The sequence below is a fragment of the Camelus bactrianus genome, chromosome 6 (genome assembly GCF_048773025.1).
Source record: "Camelus bactrianus isolate YW-2024 breed Bactrian camel chromosome 6, ASM4877302v1, whole genome shotgun sequence".
NCBI classification, from domain to species: Eukaryota; Metazoa; Chordata; class Mammalia; order Artiodactyla; family Camelidae; genus Camelus; species Camelus bactrianus.
Window position 1 is genome coordinate 35318405 of NC_133544.1, and position 27539 is coordinate 35345943.

The 27539-nt window shown below is 32.0% G+C and overlaps 1 protein-coding gene across 1 annotated transcript in view; it reads right to left on the reverse strand.

The window, feature by feature from the left end:
* MNAT1 (MNAT1 component of CDK activating kinase) overlaps window positions 1-27539 on the reverse strand; it is a 167902-nt gene that overhangs the window by 73001 nt on the left and 67362 nt on the right. The window lies entirely within an intron of this gene.

Sequence of the window (27539 nt, forward strand, 5' to 3'; positions counted from 1 at the left end):
TTTCTCTTCTTCCTAAACTATTAATAAAAACCAGTTCTTATAGTTACTAATTACAATGTTTTTGTTAATTGACATATGAGCCAACAACTCCACTTATGGGTATATATACCAAAGTAGTGAAAGTAGAAACTTGAACTGATATTTGTACACCTGTTTGTAGCAGCATTATTCAAAATAGCCAAAAGGTAAAAGTAAACCATGTGTCCATCGATAGATTAATGAATAGGGTATACATACAACGGAATATTATTCAGTCTTGAAAGAAATTTTTACACATGCTAAAACATGATGAACCTTAAAGACATTATGCCAAGTGAATGAAATAAGCTAATCACAAAACAACAAATACTGTATGATTTCAATGACACAAAGTTCCTAGAGCAGTCAAATTCATAGAGACAGAAAACAGAATGGTGGATGCCAGAGGCCATGGGAGGACAAAGGATGAGATATTAGTATTTAAATGAGCACAGACTGTATGTAACTTGTTGCTTTTCCCTTAAAAAAAATAAAAAATAAATCAGTATAGAGTTTTAGTTGGAGAAGATTAAAAAATCCTAGTGATGGAGGCACACTGTGAATGTACTTAAGAATGGTTAAAATGGTAAAGTTTATGTTATGTACACTTTACCACTATTTTTTAAAATAGGTTTTAGATATTCTGATTTACTTATTTATCTGGCTGAAATACTACACACCAACAAAGAGAATAAAAGTGAGGTATCTGGAAAACTCCATTAACATTATTTTAACCCTTAACCTCCATATGTTTCACAGTCTTTCTAAATAAACATGAAACACTCAAGCTAAATCTTATACTACCTCACAGTAATCCAATTTTTGAACAGTAAATCTGAGTAGAGTATTATATAGGTTAAGAAGAGGCCCAAGGGGGATATTTTGAGTGGCATTTTGACAACCCTGCTTCAAAATGTCTTCTTCATAAGTTGCCAAGTACTGCATCCTCCCACCACATGATACAAACAGTCCACTATTACTGTCATATTTTTTAGATTGGGGGAAAAAAAAAAGAAGAGAAAAGAAAAAGAAAAACTGTAAGAATTTTAAAAGAACACCTATTATATTATAGTCATCCCATGACACAGTAATGCAGATTACTTTGATTATTCCATTTTCACATTACAGATAAGAAAGCAAGGCCCAGGAAAGATGATACAGAATGGATACTTTCAAGAGCTGGAATATTTTTCAGGGAAGATAATATTCAAAAAAAGATGGGCTCTTTTAAGTCACTACAGTGGGAATCAACATATTAAAAGTAACCATTGCCTAAATATCAGCAATGATGCCCAAGTTACTGAAGTTATGATGCATATAATCCAGTCTTTTGAGGTATATAAAAGATCATCTAATAATAATAGTTAATATTATTTACTCAGTGCCAGGCACTGGCCTAAAGGCTTTTAATGCATTATTTCATTAGTACTGACAGTAGATTTTTGAGATAAATGTTATCATCCCTACTTCACAGATGAGGAACAGGGGTTTAGATACGTGACTTAGCAAGGTCACACTAGTTAATGGTGGGTTAAGGATTAGAAGCCAAGTCTCTCAGATTTTAAAGTCTGTGCTCTTTTCCCCTAACTTCTTTATTTCATGGATAAAGAAACTAAGGCCCCCTAAGATATAAATTTTCCTAAAGTAACATAGAGTCATATCTCCTATTTCCTGTCCAGTATGGGCTCTACCATACCACACTGCCTTTTAATAGCCTATTTTTAGACAATATAATCATAGTTGCTCAATTTAAAAATCTGATGTTACTAAGTCAGTCCTAGATGGTTTAAAACAAATTTTTATACAAAATCTAATAATTTAAACACAGTCAAAATGCCACAGGTTCAAAAAGAAATGTTTTTTAGAATTATGTATTTAGAGAGATATAAAGATTACTCAATGGTAATTCTGTTTACCATGAGAATAAAACAAAGTTCATAAATGACACACAACCTGATATTGTAACATTCAATCTATTTTCAAAAAACTGGTGTGAGATAAATGCCAAATTTCTTAAATCTAAAGCTGAAGAAGAATTTACAGGACAAGTCAATGACATAATTAAGATTAAAAAAAAAATCACCAAGAGATCAGATGTCTCAACACGAAGTGCTATGAGGAAAATGTTAAGAGGTTTCAAGTGACTGGAGGCTAAAGGCTGTTTAAAAGTTTCTGGATGTGGTATTTCCATTCAAAATAGTAAGTGTGATATTATTCTAAATTACCAGGAAAAGTAGGATTCAGATTAAAGAAGTCACACTGTATCATACACTAGTAATACATAACACGTGAACTAAATTTGACTTCGTACCAAATGATACGGTATAGACTGCAGGGCTACAGAAAATCAAGAGAGGAAGAATCAATGAAAGGTAGAAAACTGAAACAGTGCAACTTGTGCTAGACCTCACAGGACAAAGTCTACAAAAGCAAGGCAATGGAGAGACAGCCATATACTGGAGCAGCATGTTGTGTCTTGAGACAGTAAGAAATAAACACAAGCAAAGAATGGATATATGGGGAGATGGGGGTAGAAAGAGACTGAATCAGTATAGTATTGCTTAAATCACAGCCAGAAAATACTCCAAGACTAATCGAACTTCTATGATAAAAAAATGAGACTCTTCAAAACAACATCAAAACACATCTCCATCAAATTACCAAATAAATGATAAAATAAATGAATAATGCCCAATGTAACAAGAGAAGGTACAGAAAGATGCTCTCATACACTGCTGGCAGGAGAGCAAATAATGGAATTGTTTTCTTTATGAAAAGCAATTTAGTAAACCTTTAAAATATTCATATTTTAACCCAATAGTTTCACTTGTAAGAATTTACAAGAAAAAATCAGAAATATACTAATAAAATCTTCATTCAAAAGACTGTTCATCATAGTTTAATTTATAATTGTGAAAAACCAAAAGGAACATAAATGTTCAGCAATACTGGAAAATTTAGGTAAATAAGAGTTCAACTGTAACAGCACTATACCATTTAAAATTAAGGTCAAAGAGAAATTAACAAGATATTAAGTATATAATGAGGATGATCTAAACTATTTTTTAAATCTGTATGAGAAAAAAACTATAACAAAAAACACCAAAATTAGCTGAGAAATCTCTAGGTGATAAGATTGTGAACTACTCATATTTTTATCTTTATGCAGTATTTTCTAAATTTGCCAAAATGGGTATATTTAGCTTGGTACCAATTTAGGAAGGAAAAAAAAGTCATGAGACATTTGGGGGAAAATTGAGGAAATGTGAATATGAACTGGGTATGAGATTACATTAGAGAATTTTTATCAGTTTTGTTTGGTGTCATTATGTCATTATAGTTATGTATAAGAATGTCCTATACCAGGGAAGATAAGAGGGACATGTAGGCTAAAGATAAAGAAATTCAAAGGTAAAATTTCACAGTAACTGCAGTTTGCTTCAAAATGGTTCAGAAAAAAATACATATAAAATGAAGCAAATTAAAAATTACTGAACCTAGATATTAGGTATATGAGCATTCATTCTATGATTTTTCTACTTTGCTATTTTTGAAAATTTTAATTATAAATAGTTTAAAAATATATCATGGAATCTTGGTTAGACTCAAAAGAAAAATAGCTATGCATTTATAGCAGAGAAGAATATAATAGTGCCAAAGAAAAAAGAGCCTAGAATCAAATAGGTCAAGTTTTTAGTTATTTTAGTAATTAGGGTTGAAGTAATATGGTCTAGATTTGAGTAGTGACTGAGAGGAAGAGGAAAAAAATTACTATAATTAACCAGCAAAACTTGGTAGCAATCTAGTACAACTGAGTGTAATACTAAAATGTGAAAACCAGACAGAGCTGAAGACTAATGGAAACAGGGAAATTGGGATAAGGAAGGATTGTGGAGAGAAGATTTTTTTTAAAAAAAGATAAAACACAGACTGGGACAAAATATTTGCAAACCACAGGCCTTACAGAGAATTTGTATCCAGAATACATACAAAGGACTCATAAGTGAATAATTAAAAACAAAAAACAAAAAACAAAAAAAAAAATTAAAAATGGACAGATTTTAATAGTTTGGCTATTAAGTACATGAAATGGCTAATAAGTACATGAAATGATGCTCAGCACCAAACTATTCCTCAATAAAGCTGTTTACAAAATAGTTTCAGGTGGTGGTTTAAGGTTCAATACTGCTGAGTATAAAATAACCAAGTAGAAATTTTCAGTAAAGGCAGCTAAAAATATAAAATAAACCAAAGAGATATTTTGCTGTTATCATCAACAAAATGATGGGCAAAGTCACAAGAATAAATAAGATCTGGAGGAGATAAATGTATAAAGAGTGAGAGCCTAACAATGAATCTTGAAAAACACCTACATTAAGTAACTCAAGTACATTTTGCTGATTTTCAAAAGTGTAACACAAAACTGAGGCCCTTTCAATTTCTGTTTTAGTTGCCATATAAATAGTAAATAAACAAGGTTTTGAGGGGGGAAACTGTAGCGAGAAGAGCCACAACAAATCATGCAACCTTAGATAATATCCACATTCAGAGGGGGAAAATGTATGCAAACTCCTCTGTCAATAGTATAAGTAAAATTTTACTCGTCTAGAATGTAACAAAATGGAGCCCCTGTTTCTCTTCTAAAATATACCTTAGAGTCCTAGGTTATATTTCAATCATTCGTTAGTTAAAAATATAAGCATTTGTGGAAAGATTCTAAAATTCAGCTCATTTCCATATAGAAAAACATACATTTGAAAAACAATGCAAATGCTGACAAAGGTAATTATACATGGCTGTAATTTTAAGCAATAATTTGAAACATAACTTTACCTTGTCTTACTCAGCAAGCTTCAAGTCTACTATGAAAGGACAGTTTACAGTTTACTGAGACTTATCTGTTATAGAACGTATAGTACACAACAAATATTATCATTATTTTTTCTCCTCAAATAAAGGAAAAGCACAAGCTACCTTTTGTACTAACTCTAAAATGCAAGATTTAATTCCAAATTAAAAATTACATGATCTAGGTTTCTGGAAGCCATTTAGTAACAGGTAAAGTTAACTCTGAAAACAACTCTTACTCTAAAAACTTTGGAGGGGGGAGGTATATCTCAATGGTAGAGTACGTGCTTAGTATGCTTGAGGTTCTGGGTTCAGTCCCTGGAACCTCTATTAAAATAAATAAATAAATAAATAAATAAATAAAAAATAAATAACCCTAATTACCACCAATAAATAAGTAAATAAATAAATAAATAAATAAATAAATAAGAAACTGCCACATCAAAAAATTAAAAATGAAAAAAATACTTTTGGTCACTATGTTAATATGCACACACAGAATTCAGCAAACCATTTAAAGTAACATTAATAAAGAAAATATATTATTTTTTAATAAAAACAACCACAACAGAAATAGTCAATTAGTAATCATTAGCTGAAATAATAAAAATACTGTAAGTGAAAACACCCTTCCATATCAATCAATATATGATTTTCTGTTAAGTATCACCAAAGAGGTTGTAATTCAAAAAGTATTAGCAATTCAGGACGAGGGGTTAAATGATGCTAAAAATCCTTTAACACAATTTTAAGATTCAGAACTCTTAATTTCTCTATCTTGTTTAAATGATTTTTATTCACTAGACTGGCCACATCTTCAACATACTTGTTAATAAGCCCTGTAAGCTTGGTAAACATTCTTTGTATAAATATCTGTTTAACATGTCTCCCCTGTTAGACTCTAAGGCCCTATTATTCCCTGCCATGCTCAAAGCACAGTGCCTGGCTCAGTGCTGCTCAGTATTTTGTTGAATGAATGAATAATACAAAGGGGCATGTGAACAGTCATCTGGTGTAGTAGTATGAACACTAGGAAAACAATAAGATGGAGAGGCAAGTTTCCAAATTCAATAAATTTTAGAACGCTCCTCCTACGTGTGAACAATTGGAATTTTGCAAGCACACGTTCTATGAGAGTACGTAAAGAGTACATCTCCAGCTTCTCCACACACCACTACTGTTCTCTTTCACTTACTCATTAGAGAAGGTCAGCAGATGCTTTTTATCCCTAGGCTAGAAATGTGCTTTCTAGCCACTTAAGAACTCATTTCAACAAAATTTCAGACAATAAAACATTGTGGTTATTCTGTCACAATCATCACCCATTTAATAGACACATACTGAACACAGGCTATAAGCCAAGAACTAAAACGTACAGCAGTGAGCAACGCAAATACAAGCTCCTGCCCTCAGGGAACTTATATTCTAGAAAATCACTTTTCAATGAGATTGTTCCTTCTACTTTTACTGAATCATCTAAATGCAAAAGAAAAACAAACAAAACAATGACAATGGTGACTATTGCTCAAAAACTGGGTCCTCTTACAGGCTAAATTTATCAAATCCTACAAAATGTATCACATTGCTGAAGAGAATTACAAACCAGAATATTTCACTGTTCTCAGAGCATTAAACCACTACAGTTCTAGAGAACTATTTCCAGAGAAAATACCTACAGGAGACCTTTTAGAAAATCAACTAAGTTAATTTTGAAATACTGTTTCTATGTTGGTAAACGTCCTAATAATTTAAATATGGGTGTGAACATATGTACATGTGTTTTCTATTTGTGCACGTATGTGCAGTTGTATAGGGATGTGGATGTATTATTTTTAACTGTGTCTGTGTGTGTGCTTTAAATGGGATAGAGAATACTTAAAAAATATACCTAGTACTGCCTTCAAGCTGCTCATTCTAAGTAGTGGGTTTTTGGGGGGTTTTGTTTTGGTTTTGTTTGGTTTGGTTTTTTTGTAATTCAGTTGTTTTCAACTTATTTTAGCAGCAAGCAGAGCAGTTTTTGTATTATGCTTTTCTGGTCATTCTAGGGTGATATCAGCCTGTCATCAGCACAACAGCTGCATGGTAACAAATTTTCGGTAGCACATAATTTCATGGTAAGTACAATTCATTTTCCCCCATAGAAATAGCTTTCTCTAATTTCTTTCAAAATTTACAGTAAACAGCATAAGACAAATGAAGGACAAGACCCTACATGGTAAGAAGTAACTATATACTTATGCTGACACTGTCTCTAAACTAAAATGAACTGAGGTGATATTATTTCTCTAAGCTTCATTTTCATCATCAGTAATGGGTGGTGGCTGGGGGATAAGAGGGGGCTGGACAAGATGTTCTTCCAGGTCTAACCTGCTATGATTTCATGACCACTAAGTGGAAATAAATCACTACCTGGTAATGTATCATAAAAATAAAAAGAATTTTCTCCAAATTTAATGTAAAATATTTTGATTCTATATATATTAGAGAAACAGCCAGTTGAAAAAACAATCACTAATTCCCAGATTCCCAACTCTCTACTAGTATCATCAGACACTACTCCCTTTCTGAATGCATGTTTTATAATGAGCAGAATACATTTTTTTAAAAATTATTATTTTTTTTTAATTGAACTACAGTCAATTACAATGTATCAACTTCCGGTATACAGCACAATGTTTCAGTTTTGCATATACATACATACATTCGTTTTCATAGTTTTTTCCATTAAAGGTTATTACAAGATATTGAGCATACTTCCCTGTGCTATACAAAAGAAACTTTTTAAAATCTATTTTTATATATAGTAGCTAACATTTATAAATATCAAACTCCCCCTCACCTCCTTTCCCAGGTACCCATAAGATTGTTTACTAAGTCTGAGAGTGTTTCTGTTTTGTAGGTGAGTTCAGAGTGTTTTGTTGTTTTTTTTTTTAGATTCCATATATGAGTGATATCATATGGTATTTTTATTTCTCTTTCTGGCTTACTTCACTTAGTATTATATGGTTGGTTTTTTAAGCATTCTAACACTGACTTATTTCCACAAATCAGCCTTTCTGAGTATTCTTGTTTTTTAAAATACGATGCCTAATAGATTACCAATTTTTCCCCCAGAATTTTCCTTCTCAAAAAAACAGACTTTTTCAGAATATTAAAGAGGATTCATCCTGAATACACTGGGAATAGCACCATATTCTTCTGGCACTTTAGCAATGATCAGTTCCGTTCAAATATGTAAGATATGCTTTGAAACAGCAAGGAAGAATTTTTGTAACTATCTAGCTGGTCTTAAGCTTCTTGTTCATCATTAGAAATCAAACACTCCTAAAAAAGTTACATCCTCACTTGGCCAAGATAAGTCTCCAAAATCATTACTTTCCCATTGACCCTGAAAACATCATCAAAATCTTTTTACTACAGTGGAATTATTTTAAGGCTTTGTTAACTAAATTCACTTGTAATCTCCTCCCCACAACACACACAATTTAGTGTTCAAATTACCACACAGAAAAATGTTCTTTAATAATACATCAACTCTATTTTAGAAATTGTATTGTTATACCAATATAAACTATCCCTTGTGAAAGAACTTCAAAAATAAAATGTAACATATTTAGAAATGTTAAATTAGTAAATAATATCTATAGAAAAAGATTAACAACAATAAAGTTTTCAAATATGACAACCAAATCCTCCATATTTTTTAAAAAAGCATTTCTATGAATTCCTTTCTATTGGTGTAGAACTATTATGGCTCATATAGAAACTAAATGCAACAATGTATTTGTGGACAAATGCAATTAGTTTTCAGAAAGCGAAGGATCTCAAACTATAGGTGAACATGAAATATAAAAGGAATAGCATTTTCTCCCTCTGCTTTAACCTATTTTGACTATAACCGTATTCATACAAATTCACCTCCCAAAAAATGCAAAAATAAAGACAGAAAAGGAATTAAGCTAGTCATCTCTGCCTCAAATAGTTCTATACCTAACACATTCAAGAGAGATCCAAATGTTATCTAGAAGGATCCTAAGTGATGTGACTGATTTAAGTTCAACACACCTATAACAATGAAGTCACATCTTGTACAGGGATTAGGTTCTAAAGTCAGAGGAAGGCAAATACGGGTCAAAATAAACCTTCAAAAATCCCTTAAATAACCCATAAACTATACTATACATTGTTCTGTATATATTACAATCTATATAAATCCAACACAGCTAGTTTTTCTTCCAGCATTAAAATAGATTACCGTTTGTTCCGTGAAAAACCAGATAAAGTAAATGGCTTCCTTTTTGGCAACTGTGTTGTTTCAAAAACATTTTTTTCTGGGAGAAGAAAGGAATTCTTTGCTATTTTTCTCCCTAGTTTGGTGTTATTTTCAACTTTAGCTAAATTAAAATAAGTTAAATGTACTTATGATATATAACTCTGCTGAACATGACAGGTATTTGAATGTTCATTCAGTTGAATTCATGGAAAAAATGACAGTGAGATGGGCTATAAAATGCTGAATGGGGCTGCAATGGAGGGGAAGGGAAGAGCATTTCTAGTGAAAAAAATTTCAATACCAAGAGCAGCTTCAGTACAGTAGTGAAAATAGGAGACGGAATATAAATGATAGAAGAAAGAATGGGAGTTGAGAAGTAGAAACACTGAACAAACTTGATTTTTATTTTCATCAAATTCTAAGCTAAAATGAAAATAGAGAGATACAGCAATAGCTTAAAAAAATAGTAGGGTCCAAGGAAGAGATTTAGTTGATTTTATTTTGTTTTTGTTCTTCTAGGTTTTATTTTTCCTTGAGCACTGATAAATGAGGAAGGGTGAAAAGTATGATTTGTACATTCTTTCTCTGATGCTTATCTTGCTACTGAACTACCATTTGCTGCCAAGAGGACAGAGTGTCCAGCAAATCATATCTGTTTCTATAAAAAGATCTGAAAAGAAAAAAAAATCAAGGAGACTATTTGGTGAGACAAAACCTACATCTTTAAAAAAAGAGTCTGCATTGATTTTAAGAAAAACAGCATTTACCAGAAATTTTAAAAACTTTTTAGGTATATAGTATTTTAGCTCATTTATTGTTAGTAATTACAAAAATAGTTTCCAAGAAAGAATTCCTATTTTGACACTTCAAGTAAAATTTTAGTTAACTAACAATAATGACAACTTACTCATAAGTCTAAATTTCTGAATGTGACTAAATATGAAAATTGCTTTATATAAAGTTCTCTATAAATATTACTATTATGATATAAGCAAAACAAAAAGTAGCACATCAGTAGTTTTCTGAGACAGGAATGTTTTCCAGTGAAAAAGTAGCAGAAAGTTTCTTTATACTAACTAATAGAGATCAACTAATTCAAGAAGTTGTATTTTATTTAGAGCTAAACCCTCTGTGCCTAGTACAGTGCTTGGTACATATTAGAAATGTTTGTTTCATGAAAGAACAAATGTTCTACAACAATTCACACTATCCTACTCACTCCAATCCTCTAATACAAGCCATTCCCTCAAAAACACTACATAACAAACGTGGTTCTATTTGAGGTTATTTAACTACAGAATGAGTACTTATTGTGCTATTCCTATTATAGAAAATAAGTAAACAGCTAAGCCAAACTGTAATTGACACTATCTTTCTTCTGTCCTAAAAAGAAACAACAAATACTATGAACACCCTAGCCACCCCAATCTACCTTCCCCAAACACACATCACAACTACCACCCTCACAAAACCACCACGTAATCAGATCTAGACTCTAAATGTAGAATAAAATATTTAGGATTCTCTGATTCCCTTTTCACTTGCAATTTCACATTGTCTTTTACTAAAGTCATGCAGATGTGGAATGTGAATACTTAACAGTGGGATTCCACACAAAGGACACAGAAATATTTACTGAACACCTACTACATGCCATGCACTGTGCTAATCACTATACATACATTTGAGTTAAGTATTATTTTGCCTATTTTATGGGAAAAGAAACTAATATTCTCCAAGACCAAGTCCTATACTGTCAGAATTCACCAAGCACTTTCCTATTACAGGACTACAGTATAAAAATTCATTTATCTAAAACTTTAGTAGATGTTAAACACTGTGAAGCTATAATAGAAAAAATACACCACCAGAACAGATCCTACTTTCAAGCATTTAGCAATATATATTTATATTTATTAAACATAAATGAGAAAGTGTTCATTTGTTTTAAAATTAGTATATAAGTGTTCTTTAAGTGAAAGCTACCCTAGTTCATTAAAACATACAACTCAATTTCTTTTTAGAAAATATTCACATTCAACTTTTCTACACTACATTTAGATTGATACAAAATTCATCTGTACTGAGATAATGTGCTTCAACCTTCTTAGGAACTCTCTCGGAAGTTCAGTCTTCTTTTCATAACAAGCAAAAATACTAAATTCCTCAAAAAATATACAAATTGTGGCTTGTCTATGAATCCACGTAAGTTGATTAATTTTTGAAATATGAACTAGAAACGTTATTTCAACTAGAAAGAATTCTTAGCTACGCAGAAGTAAGATACCTTCTTAGCAAGTTGACTTAATAACCAAAATTTGATCACATTTTAATATACTTCAATAGATCATTTTTCATAATTGACAGATAAGCTTTATGTTTATAATATGAATTACAAAAGTAATGCACAAAAATCACAATCTTAATAAATTTTCCATCTGGGAATACTGTATGTTCACGAGCATAAAAATGCTTCCACAAATACAGGAGTATATACACTATCACATAACTGGTCTTGTTTTTTAAAATTAATAAAAAACTATTTTTTTCTTTTATGTCTGATTCTTTATTAATCTTATATAAGGTGCTTCATCCATACTGTGGCAATGAAATTTTTAATTCTAATGTCTACTATGGACATTTGGGTTGGATCGAATTTTGGCTATCATAAAAAACATGGCTATAAACATTCTTGCAATTTTGGTGAACCTATGACTAGTTTCTCTTAAGCATATATACCCAGCCTAGGAGTATAACTGCTGCATCACAGGCTATTTTCAAAAAAAAATATTTTATGACCTTCATAAATAAATATACAAATATAAACATAAATAAATATATAGAGAAGGGTACCTTTAGTAAAACAGTGCCCCAGAAGACAAAGAAAGCAATTAGTATGGGAGACTTTAATAAACACAACTTTGAAGCCCTTCTGGAAATTACAGGCTTGATAAAAGCACTAACATTCTAGCAGTTGCTAAGACAGGTGCTGCTGCCAATCAGCTGCATTTGCTGAAGCATATTCTAAAGATTACTAATTAATCTCCATACTGAAACCAATGGCTGCCTGCCATTTTGATCACCATTAAAAAAGAAAAGGAAAAAGAAACACTCTACGGCCAAATATAATTCTAGGTAAAACATAACTCTCGGTAAGTTGTGCATCTACCTAATTACTTAATTATATCATTTTCTGATGTTCTTACACTAAACCCAAAACTCCTATAAGGCGGAGTCATGCGTCTTATAGTCTCTCCACCTGCTATTTCTGATTTATTTCTACTTGCCACAAATAACTGGAACTATTTGTGAGATACTTGGGAAGAATCATATTATATAAGACAGCATTTTCTTTGCTGTTGTTAATTTTGAATATTTCAATCCTAAGTTCAGGAGAAATATGATTCAAGGAGACATTCTCCTTTAGATCACATCTTCCTTTTCATGAGAACTTACTCACAATCCTACCCCAGCTCCCAACACACGCACGTGTGCGCACACACACACACACACATACCTGAGTACTTTGTTCTACCACTGTCATATCCTGCCTTTATCATATAAACTCTGTTCAGAGTATTGCTCTGAATTTAACAAACATTAAAATAGTCAATGTTTCCAAGTCTGGGCAATTATCATAAAAGTGATTCTGAAGTTATTTGAAAATATGCTGAGACAAGGTACCAAAGAAATTGTTTTAAACCCAACTGAAAACATATAAACATATACAGATGAAGTGAAAGATATATGTGAGGGTTCTTTTTATGGTTTTCCATTGTTTTAATGTTTTAAGTTAACATTGATCCTTGAATGTTAAGTAACACTATCTATCCTACATGTTTTTAAAGTTGCTTTCGTTCAACTGTACATGCCTGTGACCTCCACAATGACCTCTACAAAAGCAGTTGTGCACTTTACTGTGGTGCAAATCCTCACAGACAAGTTGAACCTGTTCTTTTTGGCACTGAGCCCTTGTGCTGAACACACAGCTGAGATTTATTATAAAAGGGGAACTAAGGGGCATTATTGCACAACATTTATCCTTCACATTTAGCCAAGTATAATCTTTTACAACCTTTGAGAGCTCTTAAATAAACAGATCTTCTCTTAATTGCACAAAGAGTTTCTTATTTGTCACCAATCATTGGCATATTGAGATTCATTTTACATTAGGAAAAAGCTAGCACAGAAAACATACGTACTAAGAGTTTTTAAAGGTAAGTGTCTTAATATTTATTCAAAAATAATAATACTTTGAAAACTCAAACCTAAGGATAATTACCTGCCTTGCTGTCTTTGGCAAGGTCAACTCAGTGAAGTAATAAAAACCCGTCTTCAAGGATCTACCTATAAGATAGGTCTAAAAAGTCTTCCTACAGCACTCATAGGTATTTTTAAAATACTTCTGAGAAAACATTAACCTTCACTTTTATATGATTTTGTATTCTCTTTTTAGTTTCAAAGTTTAATTTTAATTAGCTTTCCCATAGCATTTTAAAAATACTTCTCATTCTAAAGAATGTTGAACTGAACTCTGATGCACATGAGTGCTGCCAGGCTACTTCCTTACTTCAACAGTAGATCTGTTACCCTGAGGGAAGGAGAAATTTCATGAGTTCTAAGAAGTATCTCTTATAACAGGCATTACCACACCATTTACATTAATTCTCTAGGATTTGCTAATTGATCTATCAAGACTTGCCTGTTGAAAACAAAGTAACTGCTACAGCCTCAAAAGTATTCTATCCTCAAAGTCAGGTTCAAACTAGCTTATCAGTTAGTTGCTCAACATAAAGGAAACTAAAATATGTTGATTCAGGTAAGTATCTCCTTGCTCTAAATTCTTCTAATTTTTTTCATTACTATTAAGAGCACAAACAATCAGGAAAAAAAAATGCCTGTAGATCAATGGGGGGGAGTGTTGTTTAATGGGCACAGAGTTTCAGTTTTACAAGATGAAAAGAGTTACGGAGAGTGACTATAGTGGTGGTTGCACAACAATGAATGTATTTAACACTACTGAACTGTACACTTAAAAATGGTTAAAATGGTTAACCTTATGTATGTGTATTTTACCAGAATAAATTTTTTCATTTAAAAGGTAAAATTTTTAAAAAATTTTTAAAGATTGACTAATGAACTGATTTTTTAATGGTGAAAAAAATCTAATGATACATTTTTAGGAATTACAGGTAAACAAACATGCTCATTGATGGCACCAAATATATGCTGTTAAAGCAAAATAACTGAAGGATTAAATAATAAATTAAATAATAAATAATAATAAATAACATTTTAAGCAACATATTCATATTGCTTCAGATCTAAGAAAAGATGTTTTAAACAGTTTGTATCTCTAATACTCTCTCTCCCTCAATCTAGGGAATACAAGTAGGAGTTCATGAGTTTCAACTTTTTTAAATTCATCACTAAAACAGAAAATACTTTTTCTTGAAATATGTAGTCTTTCAGAAAAATACTGATTATATTAAATTTTAAGTGTTTTTGCAGGCGTTACTCTTTAGTTATAATTAGCATGCAGGAAAATTACCAACCAGCTTTATTTATAATATTTATACTACTTGAAGCAACATAAAAATTTATGAGAATAACTATAAAACATGAATCAAATAGGTAAAAAAGTCTCAAGACCTGATCTTACACTATGTCTAGTATGTCAATACCATATGTCTAGTATGGTATTTTTTTAAATGCTTAAGCCCTCTAATTCATTTTGAAATGCATGTGTTTCAATATTTCCATAATATCCAAAACTTTTCTTGATGAAGTCATAACTATAATTAAAAATAACATCCAAAGAACCCAGAGTTGCAATGTCAAGCAGGTTAACCCAGGTTAACCTCCAAATAACTTAAAGCAGCTGTAAGAACAATCCCAGTCTCCCTTTATTTTGGTTCTTCACACTACAACAGCTTTTCCATCTATGTCTCTCTTTTCTTTGTACCAAGAATTCAAGTATATACTCTGTTTGCCTATAACTGCTTATTCTTTTAAATTCCCCATTTGAGATGTCCCCACAGAATAACACGATGTTTAAAACACTGGCTTTGGAGTCCAAAGAGTCAAATCCCACTTCTACCTTGAGCATCTTTTTATTAACAAGCCTCAGTTCCACCTGTAAAATTATTTTCATGTATCAAATAAAGTATATTTAAAAGACATAGCTGAATTGAGTATCTCCCAAATGCTACTGTATCATCACCTTCATCAGGAAGAGGAAAAAGGAGAAATATTTTACACCACCTCCACAGACCATCTCTTAAGTCACCACCACCAGATAAAATCACTGACAGGCAATTATCAACATAGGAAAGGCAACCTTTCAAAAGTCTACTTGTAAGAACTTAAAACACCTTCCTGGAGAAACAAAGTTTTGAATGAGGGTAACAATATATAAAACACTAATTATCTTAAATTAAGTATAGAGCCCTGGAGCAATACAGGAGAGAAAACAAAGAAAAGTTTATTTTCTTCTCCCTGCAAAGAATCCTTGCCTTAGGCAAAAACTTTAAATTTCTGAAATTTTAGCTTCTCCATTTTGCCTTTTGCTTTCCTACCCAGCAGACCTAGTATCTTTCCCAGGCATTATAGTCCTCACAATGCTATAATACTAAGCTCCTAATTGGAAACACTCCACTCAAACTGACCAACTTCTAATGTGCTCCTGATCTTAAGTCACCAACCTGCATCTCACCACAATCAAAACTTCCTGATATCACTAAGGTGTTGGAAGCAAAGAAATTGCATAGCATGATTCTGCTTAGTGGACATCTGGTTTTTATTACATTATTATTGCTTTTAAAAAGAACATTTGTAAAACAGTTTTCTTTTTTTCCTGAAACAAAATACAAAGCAGTAGTTGCCTTTAAAGACATGGGCTAAGAAATACACACTGATCATTTTATATCTTACTTAATGTTTCCGTGTTTTTAACAAGTGACCATAAATTATCTAGGCCAAATTCTTTCATCTTCATATTTCCCTATATAAAAACCAGACTATCAAAAAGCATTAACATTTTATATAATGACTCACTTACAGTAACATCAGGAATCCCAAAATGAGAACTGGGAAGGGTGTAGAAGCCCTGGGTGAAATCTGAGTGTTCATAAATAATGAAATTCAGAGAATCTCAGAAGTATACAGGATATTAAAAATCACCTCCAGTCTTACAAGCCACTGAATTTTCATTCTCTTCTTCAATATCCCTGTATACAGCTAAACACCTCACAGCTTACCAAGACAAGCCAAAGCATCAAAATAGTTTATAGAGATAAGCCTCACTACCCAAATAAATGCACAAAAGTATACACCAAACTGAATGAGGAAGAGATGAAATCTACATGACACAACAAAAGTTTACATCTCTATTAATGCACACCAACCATAGTATTTGTCTTACAAAAGCTGAACTAGAACTTCTCTCTTCACTTTCTTTATCTCGTAAGACTTTCTAGGATACGTGATTCTTACTTAAGAGAAAGATGTTCTTGCTGAGAATAATGCATTGACATCAATCATCATGATAATACAAAATACAAATTCATAAATACTTAGGAAGCTTCTTTACGCAGCATTTTAATCAATAAAACACCAGATCATTTCTTAACTATGAGTTCACTAGGCTTTGACTTAAACTCTGCATTCTTGGTTTCTGTTTCCAATAATTCCAAGTGATGGCCAGACTAACATTTGTTCTTGCACGTATTCCCTACACAAGATCTGCTCAATAGAAATTCCCATAAAATGTGAACCTAGTAAAGAAATGAGTTACTATTAGAGCTATTATCTGCAAAATGAAATTACCCTTCAAGTCATTTTTAAAGACTTAAAAAAGTCATGAATACTTTTTAACAGACTATGTATTTTTTCCTATTGGCCTATTTATAACTTAGAATAATTTCTTCTCCTTTTGTCTTCATTCTGCTTAAAATTGGGGGAAATTCTACATCCAGTTCTAAGATTTACCTTATGTTTAGGGTTAGTCACTTAAATCACTCTCTTCCTTCTACTTCTTTCTTTTTAGCTTCTTTATTGTTTTTTTTTTAATTTATCTACTATGTTACCTATGAAGGAACTAATAAGTTAAATCTGGAAAACAGTTTGTCTCTGTAATTGACAGTATCTAAGAAAATCAAAGAATCTGCTTTGAGCTTACTTTCATTTCATTTTATTCTCACAAGCACCACATTACATAATATCTTTCAATGAATAAGGCTTATACTAATCCAAATGAATAAGGTTATTTACCCATGTCCCATAAGCATTAACTCTTAGAGCCAGAATTTGAACCCATTCAGTCTGACATTAAAGCCCTTATCTATGCCTAACCATATTGCTATCCTGCCTCTGTTCTGTAAAAAGGCAAATAAAAGTCTCCTGGTTGTGCCATTAAACAGAGTAATAGGAGACAACAATTACTTCCCATTATTTCTCATTCTTAACACAAAGGCTCCTATTGGGAAAGTACAAGTTACTACTATATAGAACACAGGGAAAAGAGCTTGGTAATCTTTGATAAAACACAATGGAATTTTGCTAGAACTAGTGACAATAATGAAAAATACACAAAATTATTTACCATTTCAAGGATAAGAGGCCTTGCACAAGAAACAGATGAATACATTTATGGATCTAATTTTAAAACTAAAATCATTACTACAGAAATAAAGTCTATTTTACAGAGCCATATCATTATCAATAATCCTCAAGAAACTTAGTATACACAAGGGAAATGTAGGCGCACCTACCAATGACAATATGGCTGGTTCAAGGTCTAATGTTATTTTCTGTATCAAATATTCTTTCCTTCTTTCATTTGTCTTTACCTGTCTCTCTCCTACTTTGCATGTTTAACTAAAGAGACATTCTGGTAAAATGCAAAAAGAACTGAACTAAAAAAATGAAACATTAAAAAAAAAAAAGGATCTGAAGACTTATACTCTTACTCTGGCTTCCATTATCCTGCCGGGCTTAGAGAACATAGTAGTGGATAAAAAAGGAAGGGGAGGGTTAGGTTTAATAGTATTTACATCCAAGTGCATTCAATGGTATAAAATACTCTTTAACTGCAAGACCTTATTAATATGATTATAGATACAGAAATCTAGCACCACATGCATTTCAAACAACTCAACATACTGATTTTAGACGTAGCCTAAAAAAGTCCATTTCTACTAACAACATTCATTTTTAGGGAATACTTTAATTCAACAAGACTATAAACACTTGGAAAATTATGAATAAATGTTCATCACTTATTTGAATTAAAGTTGTTCAATTTAAATTTCTGATCCTCCAAATATATTGTCAAAGTATGATCTGAAAGAAGGCACAGTTATTCATCTTATGAAAAAGCAGGCCCTAAATAAAGTTCCAATAAAATAACCTATAATTGTGTTTATATTACATGAGTGATTTGTAGTTTCTCAAAAACTGCATGTAGGAAGTCAGTAATTCTCAAATGTGCAAAGTATTTCCATGTGCTTAACAAGAAGACTATCCAAAACAAACAATGCTTAGGAAATTTTTTATTATTTTTATTTTCCTGCCATCTGTTTTAGTCCTGTTTTTCCCCTTGGTCCCACTCACCTTCTTTCTTCCAGTTGCCTGCCTATCACTCATAACAACACTTCTAAAAAAATAAAGCAGCAGAATTAGATACCAAGTTGGGAACTTTAGTCCCAGATATTACCTGCCAATGATACAGTCCAGTGCTAAATATTTATGGACATAACTTCCTAAATAGGCTAATATACACCTCAATGCAAATACTAAATATACTCTCGTATCTTTTACCTAATCTTCAAGATTATCATTCAATATTCATCAAAGGGAAAGTATATTAAGATCATGTATCGTAAGGAAAGTTAATACCTTTTATTACTTATTTTTATACATGTGTTTAATATCTACAAACATATAGAAAATTGGTATATATGAGTGTATGTATATAAAATTTCATGAAGCAGGAGAAAACTCTGAAAGCAAAAGTATATAATGCCACAATATGAAATAAAACAAAAACTACAATATTATGACTATTTCTTACTAGCAAAGATGCTTACATAGCCCCTCCTTAAACAGGTATTACTGAATTACAGAGCATGAAAATTTGAGGAAAAAATGCAAACATACAAAGAAATAAGTTTAGGCTATAAGTATTTTTAAAACAAAATTGAAAAACCTATAGAATTTTCCTTTAAAACTTAACTCTTTATACTAAAGCCCAAAAAAGGTGATAAAATCAGGGAAGTTGAACCCCTACTGGGCTCTATAAATGCAGAAAGACACAGAGAAAATCTTGAAAATAGTAAATGAAAAATGACTCTTCACACATCAGGGATTCCCCAATAAAATTAACAATTGACTTCTTATCATAAATCACAGAAGTCAGAATGTGGTGGGATGACATATTAAAAGAACTAAAAGAAAAATTCTGTCAACCAAGAATTCTTTATCCAACTAAACTATCCAACAAATCAGAGGTAAAATAAAGGCATTCCAAGATAAACAAAGACTGAGTAATCTGTTGCTAGCAGACATGTACTACAAAAAATAACGATAGTACTAAAGAAGTCCTTCAGGCTAAAAGGAAATAACAGCAGGCAGTAACTCAAATTCTCAAAAAGAAATAAATACTAAAAGGTAGTTACATAGGTAAATATAAAAGATTCGATAGAAACCTTTCTTCCTCTTTTCTTCTCTTAATTAATTTTCAAAATAACTGGAAAAATGGTAAAACTGATTGGGCTTTTAACATATAAAATATAATATATATGACAATAATAGCACATAAGAGGAAAAAGAAATGAGGATAATTTGGATCAAAGATTTTATATTACTGGTATTTAATCAGTATTAATATGAAGTCATTTGTAATAAATTAAGATGCATATTGTAACCACTAAAAAAACCCTCAAAAATATACATAGTTAATAAAAAAGCAATTAAAATGTGTACCAGCAAAATGTCTATTTAACACAGAAGAAAAGAAGAAAAAAGGAAGGGAGGAACGAAAGGGACCATGAGACATAAAGAAAATAAATATCAAAATGTCTGATATAAATCAAGTCATATCTACATTCACAATGACTGTAAATGGATTAAACACACCAATCAAAGGGCAAACTATGCAAACGATAACCATGAGCAACTAGTCTTAGAGACAAACTGTTACAGGAAACAAAAACATTTCATAATAACAAAAGTGCCAATTCATCAAAAAGCTATAGAAATTATAAACATTTATAAACCTAACAATAGAGCCCCAAAACATATGATATAAAAATGAACATAACTGAAGACAGAACTAGACAATTCAATAATAGTTAGAGATTTTGATACTCCACTCTCAATAACTGACCAGACAGGGATTTATAGCTTTAAATGTCCATTCTAGAAAAGAAAGATCTCAAATAAATAACTCAAGTGTCCACCTTAAGAAGTTGGGGGAAAAAAGAGCAAGTAAACCCAAAGGAAGAAGAAGGAAAGATATAATAAGTATTAGAATGAACGTTAATAAAACAGAAATCAGAAAAACAACAGAAAAAAAATCAATAAAGCCAAGGTTGATTATTTGAAAAGATCAACAAAATTGCCACACTGTTAACTTCACTGACCAAAGGAGAAAAAGAGAAGACACAAACTACCAAAATAGGAAATGAAAGAAGGGACATCCCTCTTGACAGAAATTCAACTTAGATGAAATTGCTCAATTCCTAGGAAGACTCAAATTATTGAAGGAAGGGAGGGAATGAAAGAGGAAGGGAGGGGAGAGAGAGAGGGAGGGAGGAAAAACAAAAGAAAATTAAAAGAGAAAGTCTAAATAGGCCTACACCAAGTAAAGAAGTTGAAAAGTACTTGGAAATTCTCCCATTAAGAAAAGCCAAAGCCAGATGGTTTCACTGGTGAAATCTAGCAAACATTTAAAGAAGAAATAATACCAATTCTTTACAAACCCTTCCAGGAAACAGAAAAGAAGGGAATATTTCCCAACTCACTCTATGAAGTCAATATTACCCTGATACTAAAGTCAAAATCATGTTATAGCATCAGTGAAGTATTAAAAACATCATACTAAGTTAAGTAAGCTAGACTCAGAAAGACTACATATTGTATAATTCTATGTACAGAAAATGTGCAAAAAAAGAAGCAACTTTATAGGGATAGAAATCAGACAAGTGTTTGCCTGGGGCTGAGAGTTGGGGCAGGAACTGTAAGCTGTAACAGCAATTTTTCTGGGATGATGAAATATTCTAAAACTGTATTATGGTCGCACACTCTTTAATACAACTAAAAATCATTAAGTGGTACACTTAATACAGGTGAATTTTAATGTATGAATTATATTTCAATAATACTGTTTAAGAAGAAAACTGACTCACTGAATAAATCAACAACCTCTAGCTAGTCTGGTCAAGATAAAAGAGAGAATACTGGGAATTTTAAAAGGATTATTACTCTAACATTTACAGCATTAAATGAATTTTGAGGGAATATTGCAAACAACTATGTGTCAACAAATACAATAACTTAGATGAAATCCTCAAATTTCTTGAAAAATACAAGTTATCAAAAAAAGAGAACAACTAATAGCTTATATTTATTTTCAAAACTTAGTTTACCAAAGCCTACATACAAACAAAATTAGAGTACCAGATAGTTTCACTAGTAAACTCTATAAACATTTCTGGAAGAAATAACACCAATTTCCAACAAATTCTTTCAAATATAGAGTAGGAGACCCCATTTCCAAATGAGGCCAAATATTCTGACAAAACCATTCCAGGCATTACTGGTAAAAATGTTACCAGTACTACCCTGATACCACAGACAAAGACAGCTAAAGGCAAAGAAAACTGTCGACCAATATTCCTCATAAATACAGAAACAAAAATTCTTAATAAAAATATTAGCAAATTAAAAACACATATAACATGATCATGTATGATCACTTAGGATTTATCATAGGAATGCAAAGTTAATCCAACATTTGAAAATTTAATTTACCACATTAACAATGTAATAAAGAAAAATCATATACAACAGATGTAAAAACAAAAACTAACAAAATTCAAACCCACTCACAATTTTTATAAAAAAAATTTCAGTACACTAAAAATAAGAGGAACTTTTCTCAGTCTAACTGAAGGCATCCATGAAAATTCTACAGCTAATATGACACATAGTATTGAAAGACTAAATGATTTTCTTCTTAGGCAGGGAACAAGGCACTACAATATGGCAAGAAAAAAGAAATAAAAGGCAGAAAGTAAGAAGTAAAACTGTCTCTACATGCAGATGACACAACTGCCTTAAAAAAAAAACTAAAAGTAACTACTAAAAATAATAAGTAAAATGAGCCAGCACACAAGACACAAGACCAATATAAAAAGTATATACTAGGAGTAAGCAATAGGAAAAATAAAATTTGAAATAACTACTTCCTTGAAAACAATATCCAAAGGCATAAAATGTTTAGGAACAAATTTGATAGTAAGTACAAGATCAATCACTAAAAACCATAAAACACTGCTGAGATAAGTTAAAGAGGCCCTGAATATAAGAAGAGGTAAGCAATGTTCATGGATTGGAAGACTCAACATTGTTAAGATTTCAGTTCTCCCCAAAGTCACCTATAGATTCTAAAATCTCATGAAGTCTTTTTGTAAAAATTAGCAAATTTTAAAGTTCTGAAGAATATGCAGAAGGCAATCTTGAAAAAGAACAAAATTGGAAGAATTATACTTCTGACTTCAAATAATGAACAACACACTGATGAACTGTGTAACAGGCCATGATATGTAGAAAGGGAACTCAAACAAAGCCTAGGAGTCACGGTGACTGAGATCAGACTTCAGGGCTGCCAGGGTGGCTATAATTTGTAGGGCAGATGACCAGAGGAAAAAATGCTGCACATAGAGAACTCTAAAGCAGGGGTCACAAACATTTTCTGTAAAAGGCAGATAAATTTTTTAGGCTTTGTAGGCTATATGATCTCTGTCAAAACTACTTAACTCTGCAACTAAAACATGAAAGCAGAGACAATACTTAAATGAATGAGCATGGCTATGTTCCAATAAAACTTTAGTTACAATAACAGGTGGTAGGTGGGACTTGGCCTGTGAGCTGTAATATGTCTACCTCTTCTCTAGAGATCTGCAGAGTGATGTCCTTAACTTTTGCCTGGGTTGATCTGCACATGAGAGTGTAAACTACTCAAGACCAAAAAAACAACCTGAAAAGCAACAGGTTTGAAACCAATTCCCAAACCTCACACAGGACCAGAATAGTTTATACTTTCAGTAAATAAGATAAAAAGGCTTCTCAATACATGGGCTATCCCAGGTAGAGTCCTCAAAATGGTATCATCTTGAAAGTAGAGCTAAATTAGCCTAACACTAAAGTCTGCTCTTGTAGCCCCTAATAATGCTCAAAAGCAATCCTTGCAAGGATCTAACAGACGATAGGTAACTTAACTGAAACTCTAAACAAAGTCTGAAATGAAAAATCATAAATTACCAGGTATTCAAAAACAAGGCAGAAATTTATGACCCATAAAAGAAGAAAAAAAAACTGTCAATAGAAGTAGACAGAGAAATGAGATATGAAATCAGCAAAGACATTAAAATAGCAATATGTCTACATATTCAAGAAGGTAGAGAAAAAACATGAACATAGGAGAAATGGAAGATGAAAAAAAGACCCAAGTGTATTATGTAGAGATTTAAAACACATACTGCCTGAAATAAAAAATAAAACAAGTGGGGTAAACAGCAGATTAGACACCAGCAAAGTAAAGATCATGAACTTTAAGGTATAGCAATAGTAGATACCTAAGCACAAAGAAAATGAGACTAGAAAAATAATGAACAACACACTGATGAACTGTGTAACAATACCAAGCAGTATAACTTACACGTAACTGAAATACCAGAGGAAGGTTGGGGTAGAGGGAGAGAACAGAAAAATATATGAAGAAATAATAGCCAAAATTTTTCCAAATTTGGTGAAGGCAAATTTAAACCCAAATATACCAATAATTATCTTAAAACAACAAATAAATGGGTTTAATGAAAAAGCAAGATCCAACTGTATATACACTGTCTTTAAGAAAACAACTCATACCATAAAAATACTAATCAAAAAAAGCTGGAGTAGCTATATTATAATCAGAAAAAGTAACAGAAAAAAGAACGTTACCAGGAATAAAGAGAGCTATTTCATAATAACAAAGATGTTGAAGTATCAAAGGGATATAACAGTACTACATGTTTATGAAACTGAAAACAGAACTTGAAAATACATAATGCAAAATTTAATTCACAATTATACTGGGATATTTCAACTCAGCTCTCTTAGTAAGAAAGCAAAAAGAAAAAGAAAACTCAAACAGGAAACAGAAGACTCAATATCAATTAACTTGACCTAATACACGTTCACAGAACACTGCCAGAGAGCAGAATACAAATTATTTCCAAGTTCACAAAAAACTTCACCAAGATAGACCATATTCTGGGCAAGAGAAAAAAAATCTCAATACATCAAAAATATTTGAAATTATACTAAATACAATCTCCCACTACCATAGAATTAAACTAGACATCAGTGGCATAAAGTTATTTAGAAAATTTGAAAATACTTGGAAATTAAACATATTTCTAAATAACTCATGGGTCAAGCAAGAAATCAAAAACAAAATTACACAATAATTTGAACTAAATGAAAATGAAAACACATTCTGATGGCCATATGAATACATCTCTTCAACTGCAAAAGCGAAATAAGAGTCCAGCTGCTGCACTCTGAAGTCCATCTCCACACCAGCACCAAGGCCATGGTTTCCACAGAATGCTTCTTGTCAATGACTCAGTGAGGCAGGAATACAAAGGCAGTTCCATACTTCGGAGTTGCAAGACTCTTCTGCTAGAAAACTTTGTCACAAGGACTCACCAGTCGCCATGCCAAACTTTCCCTAGAAATATATACTCTAGTCTGAAACACTTCTACCCAAGCTTTCTTCTTTCTTCACCTGGGGTCAAATCCACATCACAGTCTGACGACTCTCTCAGCTTCTGACAGCGCCCACCTCATTTTCTCTCCCAGACATTTTCCCTGATACATTTCTTGCACATTTAAGCCCATTAGCACTTTTGGTTACTGCTTCTTAAAGGACAGAAATTATCAAAACAACATGTCATAATGTCTGAGATGCAACTAAAGAAATGGTTTAAAAATTTTATGCCATTAAATGTCAATAATAAAAAACCAGAAAAGTCTTAAATCAATAATCTAAGCCTCTACCTTTATAAACTAGAAAATTGGAGCAATATGTCCCAATTAAGGAGACTGAAGGAAATAATAAAAAAAAAAATATTACTGGAATGGAAAGCAGAAAATCAATAGGAAAATAAATCAGTAAAATCAAAAACTGTTTTTTTTGACCAGATCAAGACAACTGATAAACCTCTAGCCAGACTGACAAGAGAAAAAAAGTGAGAAGATATTACCAATATCAGGGGCAAAAGAGGGAAAGGTAATAGAGATCCTGAAGAAATTTCCCAGCTCATGAAGAGATCATCTTTCATATGTTCACTAGTAAGTACAGTTCTTGATCACAGGAGCAAAGTTATGATATTTTGCTAGCCCACATTATCTTATTTAAATTATAATATAGTTGAAAGCCCTGGATACCCTTAAGAATATTTAACCCTCATAAACTCAACCTTCTAGGAGTTATGAACCTTATACTACCCTGAGACCAAAGTAGGGGTGGGGTAGCAATTCCAAGACTTTCAGGGCAGCATCTGGGAAAAGCTCTGATGGGGAAGAGCAGAAAAAAGGAGAAACGTGTTCTTAGCTCTATCATTTTCCCAGTGGATGCCGGGAGGAGATGCCGGAAGCATTCTCAGCAAAACTGGGATAGGCTTCTAGTGTGGAAAAATGTTAACAGGAGGCAGAACATTGACAGAATGTGAGCATGTTGTAAGTTATCCATCAATTGCATATACTTAAAAAAATTAAGAGATTATCCAAAAATAACCCTAGTTTTCAAACTTAGCCACAGCCCTAGAAGGTATGGTAAATTATATTCTAACAGAAAAAGAATACATGATAGAAATAAATTGGAAATGAACAAAATAACAAGCAAAATTACATGGGAATCACATAATAACAAAATGATCAACAAAAGGAAAACCTAATAGTATTTTCTACAAATACTATTAGAAGACTAGTAATACGAAAACTACAATTAACTCAAGATAATACTATTGGTGCAATGATAACAAAGGAAAAATAAATCTGCTTAGCTAAAAAATTAAAGTATCACACTGACACTACATAAATTATTTGGGCCTGCACATGTGCAGATGTAGCCTTGTAAGACTGCCAAACATTCGTGGCAGCCAGGCTTCTCAGGAAAATACTGAATCGTCGTCCTAAGCAAACACACACACGCACATGCACGCACACACACACATGCACACACACACACAATGGATTCAACAGCATATACAAATATCAACTTTAGTAACCTTTAACTTACTCAACAGATTACTAATCAAAAGCTCTTACTGACACATGAATATGAATCTTAAGTATCTGAATTTCATACCATAACCTCTTCGGAACCAAAGCAAGAATGTGCATTTCAAAATTAGTAAGTTCATCAGAAGAAAATTCCTAGCTGGGAACTACAGAATGAACTTTGCTAAATTCACCTCTTGCATTCTTTTGCTAACAATGCTCCCATAAACCGATTTTAAATATGCAACGCCTTCCTTCTTCCCTTCCATTTTTCTTAAAGTTTACTTTTCTTGAAGTTTAGTTCAAATTTTCCATACTCCACAGGATTTATTTAATTTGGACCCTCTGATAGAAAGCGTCACTATACTTAAAATCAATACCATATAGTAACTTAATACATTTAGTTTTCTCTTCCCACTTAGAAAATCAACTAAGTGACAAGGATTATTCAGGCATAGAGAAGTAAAAAAGTACTTGGAAGCTACCAGACTTGATTGGGTCTAAACCTCAGCTCTCCCACTTAACAGAATTATGAGTTTAAGAAACATCTGAGTCATTATGGTTCCTATAAAAGGTAATACCACTAGCAACCTCACAGGATATTTGTGAGGATTAAGTGAGACAGTGTTCAGAAATTGCTTTAATTACATCATCCTTCTTTTTCCCACTTGTAAAATTACCATACTTTCAACACTAACAGCTAACACTGCCTTGCAGATATGATAGGTCCTTGATAAAATCATATTGTAATAGACTGACTAGTACCTAATAAAAATATCTGTAAGACTGAAAAATTTGTCTCACACTAAGCAATTCAGAATAGAATGTGTAGAACATGTTTCTAGAAATA